Genomic DNA, 11337 nt, shown 5'->3' on the forward strand with positions numbered 1-11337 from the left:
AAAAATTCTGGGTCTCAGGGACCTTTTCAGGGTCAGGAAAAAGTGGGACAGTTAGTCTCCTACAGCTGACAGCTAGTAAATGGCTTATTTGTGTCAGTAAAATCACGAGGTTCCCTTCACCCACATAAGCAGAATGTTAATATTAATATCAATCTGGAGGCTTCTCAAGAATACGCTGGAACAAGGGGGGGGGGAAATGAGACAATTCTACAGTTATGCCCGCAGAAAGATAAAAACAGACGTACAACTACAAAAATGACCAAACACCCCCCTCTCCTGGCTAACAGGAGTGATTACTGCTTCTTCAACGTTCAGTTTGGCCTTGTTACTATCCTTCTGCCCACGAAATAGAAACAGACGTATCCATTAAATATTAGTTTTTTTTTTTTTTGGTCTTTTTTTCGGAGCTGGGGAAATATTAGTTTTAATACAACATAAACTCCTGCTTTCTTGGGCTCTCCTCCAAGTCAGCTAATATAGCCCAAGTCCCATAATAAGCCCTTCTTAGCGTCCTTTCTCTGATCTGTTCCATAGTTGCACATAGTGTGAGGTGTCTCCGTAACACAAAGCGTAACCAGCTCTTTCAGACTGCCATCTTTCTTGAACCATGACCTTGAACTGAACATGTGTGGGAGTGCATGCTTAGAAATGTGAGCACATCAACTGTATTTCTGGAGACTCTTTAATCCCAGGGCACTGAAGTGTGTAGAAAGAAGCCACATCTATCTGTGATTGTCTACTGCTGGCCTGTTGCCCCTGCCAGTGGGGACCCAGTTTATTCAGGGTCCCGAAGGGGCGCTACCCTTGGGTCTAAATCGGGGGCGAGAGAAGAAGGAGACCAAGCAAGATTCTATTGTCAAGGTCTCGTTTATTGGGATGAACGTTACAGCTTTTAAGGCTTTCAGGTAGGGGGAGTGACCTTTGTGAAACATGAAGGAGGGGGAGATGAGGGTATAGGCAATGATAGCTGGAGGCAAAGAGGTCAGGCGATGAGGTCAGGTGGTGGAGACACCGGGTGTTGACTGAGGAGATAACTGATTTTTGCTTAGGCTGAAGCATCCCGTGAATGTTATCTTTCTGTGCTGTAAATTCGTGGGAGAGGCTCTTAGAGGAGTATGTGTGGCCAAGAGTCACGTAGCCACTTTGAGCTATATACAGTCACAAAATGGCCAGGCCCAAATCCAATATGGCTCACTACAGCCTGTCTCTACAGAGAGACCAAACGCTTCTTTAAGGTGGAATTGTTCACTGAAATCCCTCATTTCTTCTGAGGCTCTCCACTTGCCAGGCACTGTACAAGCTCACTCCATGGACTGAGCCATTTAAGGCTCCTCAATGCTGTCCGAAATTGCTGCTTTAAGTTTTCTCATTGTACAGATACAGAGAGGCAGCCTTTAGGCATCTATGGAAATTGATGAGTTAGATGTGTTAGTCACAGGGCCAATGAACTTGCCCAGTGAGTAAAGGCACTAGCTGCCATCTAACACGCGAGTTTGATACCTGGAACCTATGTGATGGATGGAGAGCTGATTCCTGTAAGTTGTCCTCTGACTTTTATACACACGCCATAGCACACAGGCGCGCACACACACACACACACACACACACACACACACACACACACACACACTAAATAAATAAATAAATAAACAAACAAACACATGAATAAATAGGTTTATTTTAAGAAAGCAGCTGAGCCAGAACTCGCTCCACTGAGATAATCCTAGGGCCTTCCTGGAACCCATGTGTCTTAGTTAGGGTTTTACTGCTGTGAACAGACACCATGACCAAAGCAACTCTTATAAGGACAGCATTTCATTGGGGGCTGGCTCACAGGGTCAGAGGTTCAGTCCATTATCATCAAGGAGGGAACACGGCAGCGTCATGTGGAGCAGGCGAAGCTGAGAATCTTCATCTGAAGGCTGCTAGCAGAAGGCTGACTTCCAGACAGCTGGGAAGAGGGCCTTAAAGCCCACGCCCACAGTGACACACCTACTCCAACAGGGTCACACCTCCAAACAGTGCCACTCCTTGGGCCAAACATGTTCAAACCAGCACAGCATGGAACAGCCAATGTTTGGGGAAAAAACAACAAATTCTTGATTTAAATGAGCAGGAGAATGAGGGCCTGGGAGACTTGCAGAACCACCACGTCAATTATTTTCGTCCAGAGGAATAAACCTAGAAAGTTTTTGCCTGGCAATATTTTGAGCTCTTGACATGTACTGACTCATGTGGCCCTCACAACAACTGTGTGCAGCTAGTTCTTCTATTGCTCCAACTTTACATCCGAGGAAACTAAGACCTGACACACTCATTTACAGAATCTGGAATGCATAAAGTATATTCATGTTTTTTCCCTTGACACAAAACTATAAAGTACCATATTTCATATAATCTAAGATGCTGCTACTGTTAGTTGCTAAGTAGGACTTGCACCTTTTAAAAAATTTTATTCTATTTAATTGGATATTTTTATTTACATTTCAAATGTTATTCCCTTTCCCCATTTCCCATCCATAAGCCCCCTATCCCCTCCCCATCCCCCTTCTTCTATGAGGGTGTTCCCCCTTCCCGACCACCCCTCCTTCCCACCTTCCCTCCCTGACATTCCCCTACACGGGGGCGGGGGGTGGGAGGTGTTCAGCCTTGGCAGAATCGATGGCTTCTCCTCCCATTGGTGCCCAACAAGGCTCTGCTACATATGCAGCTGGAACCATGGGTCTAGGACTTGCACCTTTAAGGGGAAAACTCCCATATAATTAAAATGCCCTTTCCTTTTTTCCAGCCAAAGCATTTAGAGAGAGCAGAGCATGTCAAGAGGCACTCTTATGTTTTTTAAACATTTTTTATTTTTATTTTTTAATTTTTTTTTACACTCCAGATTTTAATCACTCTCCCAGTCCACCCTCCGACTGTTCCACATCCCATAAATCTGCCCTCCCCTGTCTCCATGACGATGTCCCCACCAGACCTCCCACTCCCTGGGGCCTCCAGTCTCTTGAGGGTTAGGTGCATCATCTCTGACTGAACCCAGACCAGGAGTCCTCTGCTGTATATGTGATGGAGGCCTCATCTAAACTGGTATATGCTGCCTGGTTGGTGCTCCTGTGACAAAGATCTCAGAGGTCCAGAATAATAGAGACTGCTGGTCCTCCAACAGGGTTGCCTTCCTCCTCAGCTTCTTCCAGCTTTTCCCTAATTCAACCACAGGGGTCAGCAGCTTCTGTCCATTGGTTGGGTGTAAATATCTGCATCTGACTCTTTCAGCTGCTAGTTGGGTCTTTTGGAGGGCAGACATGATAGGCCCCTTTTTTGTGAGCACTCCTTAGCCTCAGTAATAGTGTCAGGCCTTGAGGCGTCCCCTTGAGCTGGATCCTACTTTGGGCCTGTTGACGTTGGACCTCCTTTTCCTTGGACTCTCTAATTTTGTCCCTGTAGTTCTTTCAGATAGGATCAATTATGGGTCAGAGTTTTTGACTGTGGTATGGCGACACCATCCTTCACTTGATGCCCTGTCTTTCTGCTGGAGGTGAGCTCTAGAAGTTCCTTCCTCCCACTGTAGGGCATTTCATCTAAAGTCCTTCCCTTTGAGTCCTGAGAGTCTCCTCCTGGTCTCTGATACATTCTCGAGGACCCCCCCCCCACCTCCCGAGGTTGCCTGTTTCTATTCTTTCTGCTGGCTCTCAGGGTTTCAGTCCTTTTCCCTTACCCAATATCTGATCATGTTCCCCTCTTTCCCTCCCTCCCCCCACCTCCTGTGATTGCTTTCTTCTCTCTCCCAAGTGGAATTGAGGCATCCTCACTTGGGCCCTTCAGCTTGTTAACTTGTTTTGAGTTCTGTGGATTGTGTCCTGGGTATTTTGTACTTTTTTTTGGCTAATATCCACTTAGTGACTACATACCATGCATGTCCTTTGGGTTTAAGTTACTTCATTCAGGATGATTATTTTTTTTTAGTTCCATCCATTTGCCTGCAAAACTCAGTATGTCCTCGTTATTAATAGGTGAATAGTATTCCATTGTGTAAAGGAACCACATTTTCTATATCCATTCTTCTGTTGTGGGACATCTGGGCCATTTCCAGCTTCTGGCTATCACAAACAACATAGTGAACATAGTGGAACATGTGCCCCTGTGGCATGGTGGGGCATCTTTTGGGTAATATGCCCAGGAGTGGTATAGCTGGATCTTTAGGTAGATTTATTTCCAATTTTCTGAGGAATCTCCAGATTGTTTTCCAGAGTGTTTTTACCAGTTTGCAATCCCACCAGCCGTGGAGGAGTCTTTCTCTTTTCCACATCCCTGCCTACATGAGCTGTCACCTGAGGTTTTGATCTTAGCCATTCTGATTGGTAGAAGGTGGAATCTCAGGGTCATTTTGATTTGCATTTCCTGGATCACTAAGGACTTTGGACATTTCTTTAAGTGCTTCTCAGCCATTAGAGATTCCTCTATTGTGAATTTTCTGTTTAGTTCCATACCCCATTTTTTGATTGGGTTGTTTGGTGTTTTGGTGGATAGCTTCTTGACTTCTTTATATATTTTGGATACTAGCCCTCTATCAGATGTGGGGTTAGTGAAGATTTTTTCCCAGTCTGTAGGTTGCCAATTTGTCCTATTGAGAGGTCCTTTGCCTTACAGAAGCTTTCCAGTTTCATGAGGTCCCACTTATTAATTCTTGATCTTAGAGTGTGAACCATTGGAGTTCTGCTTATGAAACTTCCCCCTGTGTCAATGAGTTCCTTTTGTCTTCTATTAGATTGAGTGTATCTGGTTTTATGTTGAGGTCCTTGATCCACTTGGGCTTGAGGTTTGTGCACGGTGACAAATAGGGATCTACTTCATTTTCCTACATACAGACTTCCAGTTAGACCAGCACCATTTATTGAAGACACTTTCTGTTTTTCATTGTATATTTTTGTCTTCTTTGTTAGGGATCAAGTGTCTGTAAGTGTGTGGTTTTATTTCTGGGTCTTCAATTCTATTCCATTGATCAACGTGTCCGTCTCTGTACCAATATCATGCAGTTTTTATTGCTATTGCTCTGTTGTATAGTTTGAGGTCAGGGTGATTCCCCAGCAGTTCTTTTATTGTTAAGAACTGTTTTTGCTATTGTGGGTTTTTTGCCTTTCCAGATGAATATGAGAATTTCTTTTTCCATGTCTTTGAAGAATTGTGTTGGGATTTTGATTGTGATTGCATTGAATCTGTAGGTTGCCTTTAGTAGGATGACTGTTTTTACTATGTTAATTCTGCCAGTCTATGAGCATGGGAGATCTCTCCATTTTCTGAGATTTTCTTTAATTTCTTCTTTGAGAGACTTGATGTTATTGTCATACAGATTTTCACTTGTTTGGTTAGAGTTACCCCAGGATATTTTATATTATTTGTAGCTATTGTGAAGGGATTTGTTTCCCTAATTTTTTTCTCAGCCTGTTTATCATTTGTATAAAGGAAGGCTACTGATTTATTTGAGTTAATTTTATATTCAGCCACTTTGCTGAAGTGGTTTATTAGCTGTAGTTCTCTGGTAGAATTTTTGGGGTTGCTTATGTTTATCATCTGCAAATAGTGGTACTGTTAATTCTTCTTTGTCAATTTGTATCCCCTCTTTTTGTTGTCTTATTGCTCTAGCTAGCACTTTGAGTACTATATTTTAGATATGGGGAGAGTGGGCATCTTTGTCTTGTCCCTGATTTTAGTAGAATTGCTTTAAGTATCTCTCCATTTAATTTGATATTGGCCATTTGCTTTCAGTCAATTGCTTTTATTATGTTTAGGTATTGGCCTTGAATTCCTGATCTCTCCAATACTTTTAACATGAAGGGGTGTTGTATTTTGTCAAATGCTTTTTCAGCATCTAAGGAGATGATCATGTAATTTTTTTCCTTTGAGTCTGTTTATATAGTGGGTTATGTTAATGGATTTTCGTATATTGAACCAACCTTGCATCCCTGGGATGAAACCTACTTGATCGTGGTGAATGATGGTTTTGACGTGTTCTTGGATTCAGTTTCAGACTCACAGAGATTTGTTTGCCCTTGTTTCTTGAGTGAGTGCTGGAATTAAAGGCATGCATCACCATGTCTGGCTAATATATTTTTAAAAAAAATGTGTGTAGGCGAATGTGAGTGCTGGTACCTGCTTTGGCCAGAGGAGGGAGATTTTAGATAAAGGTGGTTGTGAGCCACTTAGTATAGGTGTCAGGAAACTGAACTCCAGTTATCTTAGAAACCCTTAGCAATAAATACCCATAACCACTGAGACATGTCTCTGGTCCCCAAACTACCTTTAAAATGAAGAGAGATCGTGGTTGTCAGTTTCTGTGTTTACCCCCAAAACCTATGGCATCTTTCAGTTGTATTTTGCAGAGACATAAAACATAAATCAGACAGAGAAAAAAAGAGCAGAAAACTGATTAGCTAAAGGGAGAAGAGGTTATAAAATTGAATGGAAAACAAGGGAAAGTAGAGGAAAGAGAAAAACGGATGAAAAACTAAGAAATTGTCAGAGTCCTTATTCACTAAGAAGGAGGTCGGGGTTAGAGAAATGGCTCAGCACACAGCCAAAGCATCAATGAAAGGGAAGAGGAATAAAAGAGGAGGAGGAAGAGGATGAGAATGAAGAGGTAGAGGATGATGGTGGTGGTGGTGATGATGATGATGATGAAGTGGAGGAGGAGGTAGGGGAGAAGGTGGAGGGGAATGGGGAGGGGGAGGGGAGGGGGAGGGGAGGGGGAGGAGGATTGTTTGTTATCAACTAAAGATTTATTCAAGAATGTTTATGGATACCAGAGCCTACAGATGCTCAAGTCTTTCATATAAAACAATACAAAATTTGCATATAACCTAAACACATTCTCTTGAAAACTTAAAAATTGTCTCTAGATGACTTGTAAATCTGAATACGAGGTAAATGTTATTCCGGCAATTGTAAGGTTGTGTTGTTTGGGGAATAACGACAAGAAAAAAAAAATTGTGCACATGCTCAGTACAGGAGTAATATGTTAAAAAAAAATCGATGCAGAACCAGAGTATATGGTGGGTCAATTCTAACTGAAAAGGGAGAAGACATCGATAAAATAAACGTTAACAGAAGGAACGAATATTCCCATCACACACAGGTTTTTTAATTAAGAACCACAAAGTTTCACACCTCCCAACCCGAAAGTTGTAAGAGACACACTTCCGGGGAGGCTCTGTGTGTATGGTAAGCTTGCCGCTGCCTGGACAGGATTCACACAGTAATTACCAGGTCGACAGTGCTGTTTCCAGGACAGAATCATTAATCAGCGTTTCTGGCGATGTCGACCCAGTAATGAGAAAACACATAGCAATACTTTCTGGATCGCTTTCAAGCTCTGTTGTGGGAGGGGCGCAGAGGAATCGATGGCAGCCGGTTTCCCTGAATCGGAGCGGACGTTTCAAACAGCGCAGAGTGAGGATATAGAGAGAAAGCCCGTTGAAAGGTCAGTAGTGATCTCCATTACCATCCCTGGTTCATCATTAGCCCAGAAAATTCCTTCTAGGCCGGGATGCAACATAAGAATTTGTTTTGCACAAGGGAAAGGCAAACGCGAAAGACAAAACAAAGCAGAAAACCCCAAACGTATTTGGCAGTTTTGAGAGCTTTTATTCCCATAGTCCAACACCCACCCGTCCCAGCTTAAAATGTGGGCATCCACAAAGACTAAATTTTCAAAAACTAGTATTTCTCTTTTTGTCTTGTGCAAACAGTAAATTTTCTTTACCCTTTCCTTGCTTTGTTCTCAGTAGCTTGGATGGTCTTGGGAAAGTGTTTTTCAGAGTTTTTGCTTCTAGAATCTTACGTTTTTTGTCATGTTTTGTGTTTTGTTTCACATTTATTATGTGTGTAGTATGTGTGTGCACTGGTGTTTGCACGTGGAGGTCAGCGGAACACTTGGAGTGCTTTCTCCTTTTCCAGTATGTGGGTTGGTGGGATCCATCTTTGTCTGCTAAGCCATTGCGTTGGTTAAGTTTATGCCAACTTGACACAAGCTTAGTCATCCAGGGAGGGAATCAGAGTTGAGAAAATGCCCCCAGATGATTGGCCTATACGTAGACAAGCCCTCAGGGAATTTTATTAACTTGTGATCCATGGCGGAAGGTCCAGCCCATTGTAGGTGGGGATATCCCTGAGCTTGTGGTCTTGGGTTCTATAAGAAGGCAGGCTGAGCAAGCTATGGGGGGCAAGCCAGTAAGCAGCACCCCTCCATGGCCTCTGCATCAGCTCCTGCCTCCAGGTTCCTGCCCAGTTTGAGTTCTTGCCTTGGTTTCTTCAGATGAAATGTGACTTGAGACATGCAAACTAGACCCATTTCTCCCCAAGTTGCTTTAGTCACGGTGTTTCGTCACAGCAATGGAAACCCTAAGGCAGCCACCGTCTGACCCTATTTCAGCATCTGGAAACATACAAGTCTTAGGAATATCCTTCTGGCTCCTTTCCTGTCTATTAATGTAAATTATTTTGGCAGTGAGAGGATTACCGCTTCTGGAGAATTCTCCAGAATCTCTCGAAAGTTTAAGAAAGGGTCCATGTGGCTACTCTGATAAAGGGGAAGCTTCGCCTTCACCTGGTTCTGGGGAGACTGGAGGTACATCTGGGAGCAACTTAAGCCACCAAATCATGCAATCTAGATTAAGGAGAGGTGACACGATATTTTGCAGGTTTTCTTTTCCTTTAGTTCCATTACTGGTCATCCATGTTGTGGTGAGAGGCCTAAATTACAGAACGTTAGTTACCTGAGCGTCTTGCTATTATCACTGTGGCTATCGGTGCTGTTCTGTGATCTTTAATATCGACCCAGTAGACCTAGTGAATGCGGCTAATTCCGTCTTTACATCCGACAGTCTATTAGGAGTTAAGGAAGAGGGAGGGCATAATAGAGAAACCTCCTCACTCCGTTGTTGCTTTCTGCATGAGGGTATGGGTGAGGGCAGGAGGGCAAGGATCCCAGTTATATCCCTTACCCTGCTTGCCAAGTAAGGGCATCTTGTGCTCAGTGAGCATGGACGAAAAAGCTTTGTGCTCGGGTCTTAAGTCTCTGCTCTTGGGGATGAATTCTCTGCGGGGAGCTTCTGTCTTACGCCGCTGCTTTTTAAAAATGCTTTTATTATAATTTTAAAGCGTGTGTGTGTGTGTGTGTGTGTGTGTGTGTGTGTGTGTGTGCGTGCGTGTGCCACAGCATGTTTTCGGAGGTCAGAGGATTCAGAGGTTCAGGATTTGGCTCTCTCCTACCCTGTGGTTGGAGGAATTGAATTCAGACTGTCGTATTTTGTGGCAAGCACCTTTAATCTGAGGAGCCTCCTCGCCTTCCCAAATTTTGATCCTTTAATTACCAAGATCTTTTGCTTTAATTCTAAGCTGGTTGATGAGAAGAGAAGAGACAGCTACTGACTGGGTACCTTGTAGGCCTCCTGAGGGTGAGGTCTTAGTCTTCCTTAGTTTCACTTGTAAAAGTATATGGGCCAAGCACGGGGACTGTAATCCCAGCCCTCAGGAGGATCACCGGTTCAAGGTCATCAAGAAATAAAAAACCCAAAGGGAGGGATTGAAGGAGGTAGAGAGGGGGAGAGAGAGGGACAGGGAGAGGGGAGAGGAAGAGAGAGTAGGAGGATAAAGGGAGGGAAGGAGAGGGAGGAAGGGACAGGGACACACACACACACACACACACACACACACACACACACACACACAGCACCAGTCTCTGAGGAAATGCAGATTCCGTGCGTTATTGCATCCCGTATCCTTTCACTTTCTAAACAAGCACGTTTTTTAAACACCTGAGAGATACCGTGCTTCATCGGTAAGCAAGACAGACACAAATCCCTGCCACCAAGAGCCAGGAGAGAGGAAATAACAAATACAAGGAACTATTATCAGCTGCGATCGTTCTCATCCCGGAAATACACAAGGGTAACAAAGAGTAAGAGAGGCAGAGCTGGCTGTAGATAGAGTGGTTCCGGCTAACCGAGGCCGTCACCCTCAAGCCAAAATTCCACTGCCAGCTAGGACTGTCTGTGGTGTCTGATTACAGCAAACAAAAGGCAAGTCTCTGAGAGATGGGATCACTGCGTCCAGTCGGTCCTTATCTGTACAATGCTACTGGATGTATTACACCTTGTTGCATAATCATGTACTCAGTCAATGGATGCTTTTAATGCTTTAAAAAAAATCTATTCTTTGAGAAATTTATGCATGTATTCAGTGTAATGTGGTCACAACCACCCTCATTTCATCCGTATAACGCCCACTGGATTCCCTTTAACATCCCCCCACCTCCCAAGTTCATGTCTCTCTCTTCCCCTCTCCCTTTCTGCCCCCTCTCTTCTCTCTTTCTTTCATAACCTACTGAGTCCTATTAGGGCTGCCCATACCTGTATGGGGGTGGGGCCAGACATACTGTGGAGCAACCTGCCAGGGGGTACAGCCCCAAAGTAGAATGATTTTTCCCCCTGCAGGATCGATCTATCAACTCCCAATAGTTCCTCAGATAAGGGTATGGTCTAATGAGCTCCTCCCATATCCACAATGGAATTTTGACTAGGCAACGCATATTTTATGACAGGGTTAAGGATATGAGAATGAATAAGGCTTGTTTGTGTATGATACTGGGAACACTTGGCACATACTCGGTAAGCGCTTTACCATTGAACTATGTCCTCAGTCAAAATAAGACATACATCTATCTATCTATCTATCTATCTATCTATCTATCTATCTATCTATCTATCTATCCATCCATCCATCCATCCATCCATCCATCCATCCATCTATCTATCTATCTATCTATCTATCTATCTATCTATCTATCCATCTATCTACCTATCTGTCTTGTGTGTATGATGTATATGCATTTGTGGGTGGGTGAATGTGGGTGTTCACATGTCATGTGTGGAGGTCAGAAAATAACCTCAGCTATTAGTCCTGACCTTATCTTGAGACTCTCTCTTTTTCTGCTCTTGTCTATGCCAAGCTAGCTATCCTGCGAGCTTCCACAGATTCTCCAGTTCCCATCTCCCCAAAGGAATGTTGGGATCCCAGACACTCATACTAGCTGGTTTTGTATCCATTTGACACAAACTAGAGTCATCAGAGAGGAAGGAGCCTCCCTTGAGGAAATGCTTCCATGAGGTCCAGCTGTAAGGCATTTTCTCAGTTAGTGATCAATGGGGAAGGGCCTGGCCCATTGTGGGTGATGCCATCCCTGGGCAGACGGTCCTGGGTCTATAAGAAAGCAGGCTGAGCAAGCTGTGAGGAGCAAGCCAGTCAGTAGCATCCCTCCGTGGCCTCTGCATCAGCTCCTGCCTCCAG

The sequence above is a fragment of the Rattus norvegicus genome, chromosome 7, assembly GCF_021556685.1.
Source record: "Rattus norvegicus strain SHRSP/BbbUtx chromosome 7, alternate assembly SHRSP_T2T, whole genome shotgun sequence".
In the NCBI taxonomy this organism is placed as follows: Eukaryota; Metazoa; Chordata; class Mammalia; order Rodentia; family Muridae; genus Rattus; species Rattus norvegicus.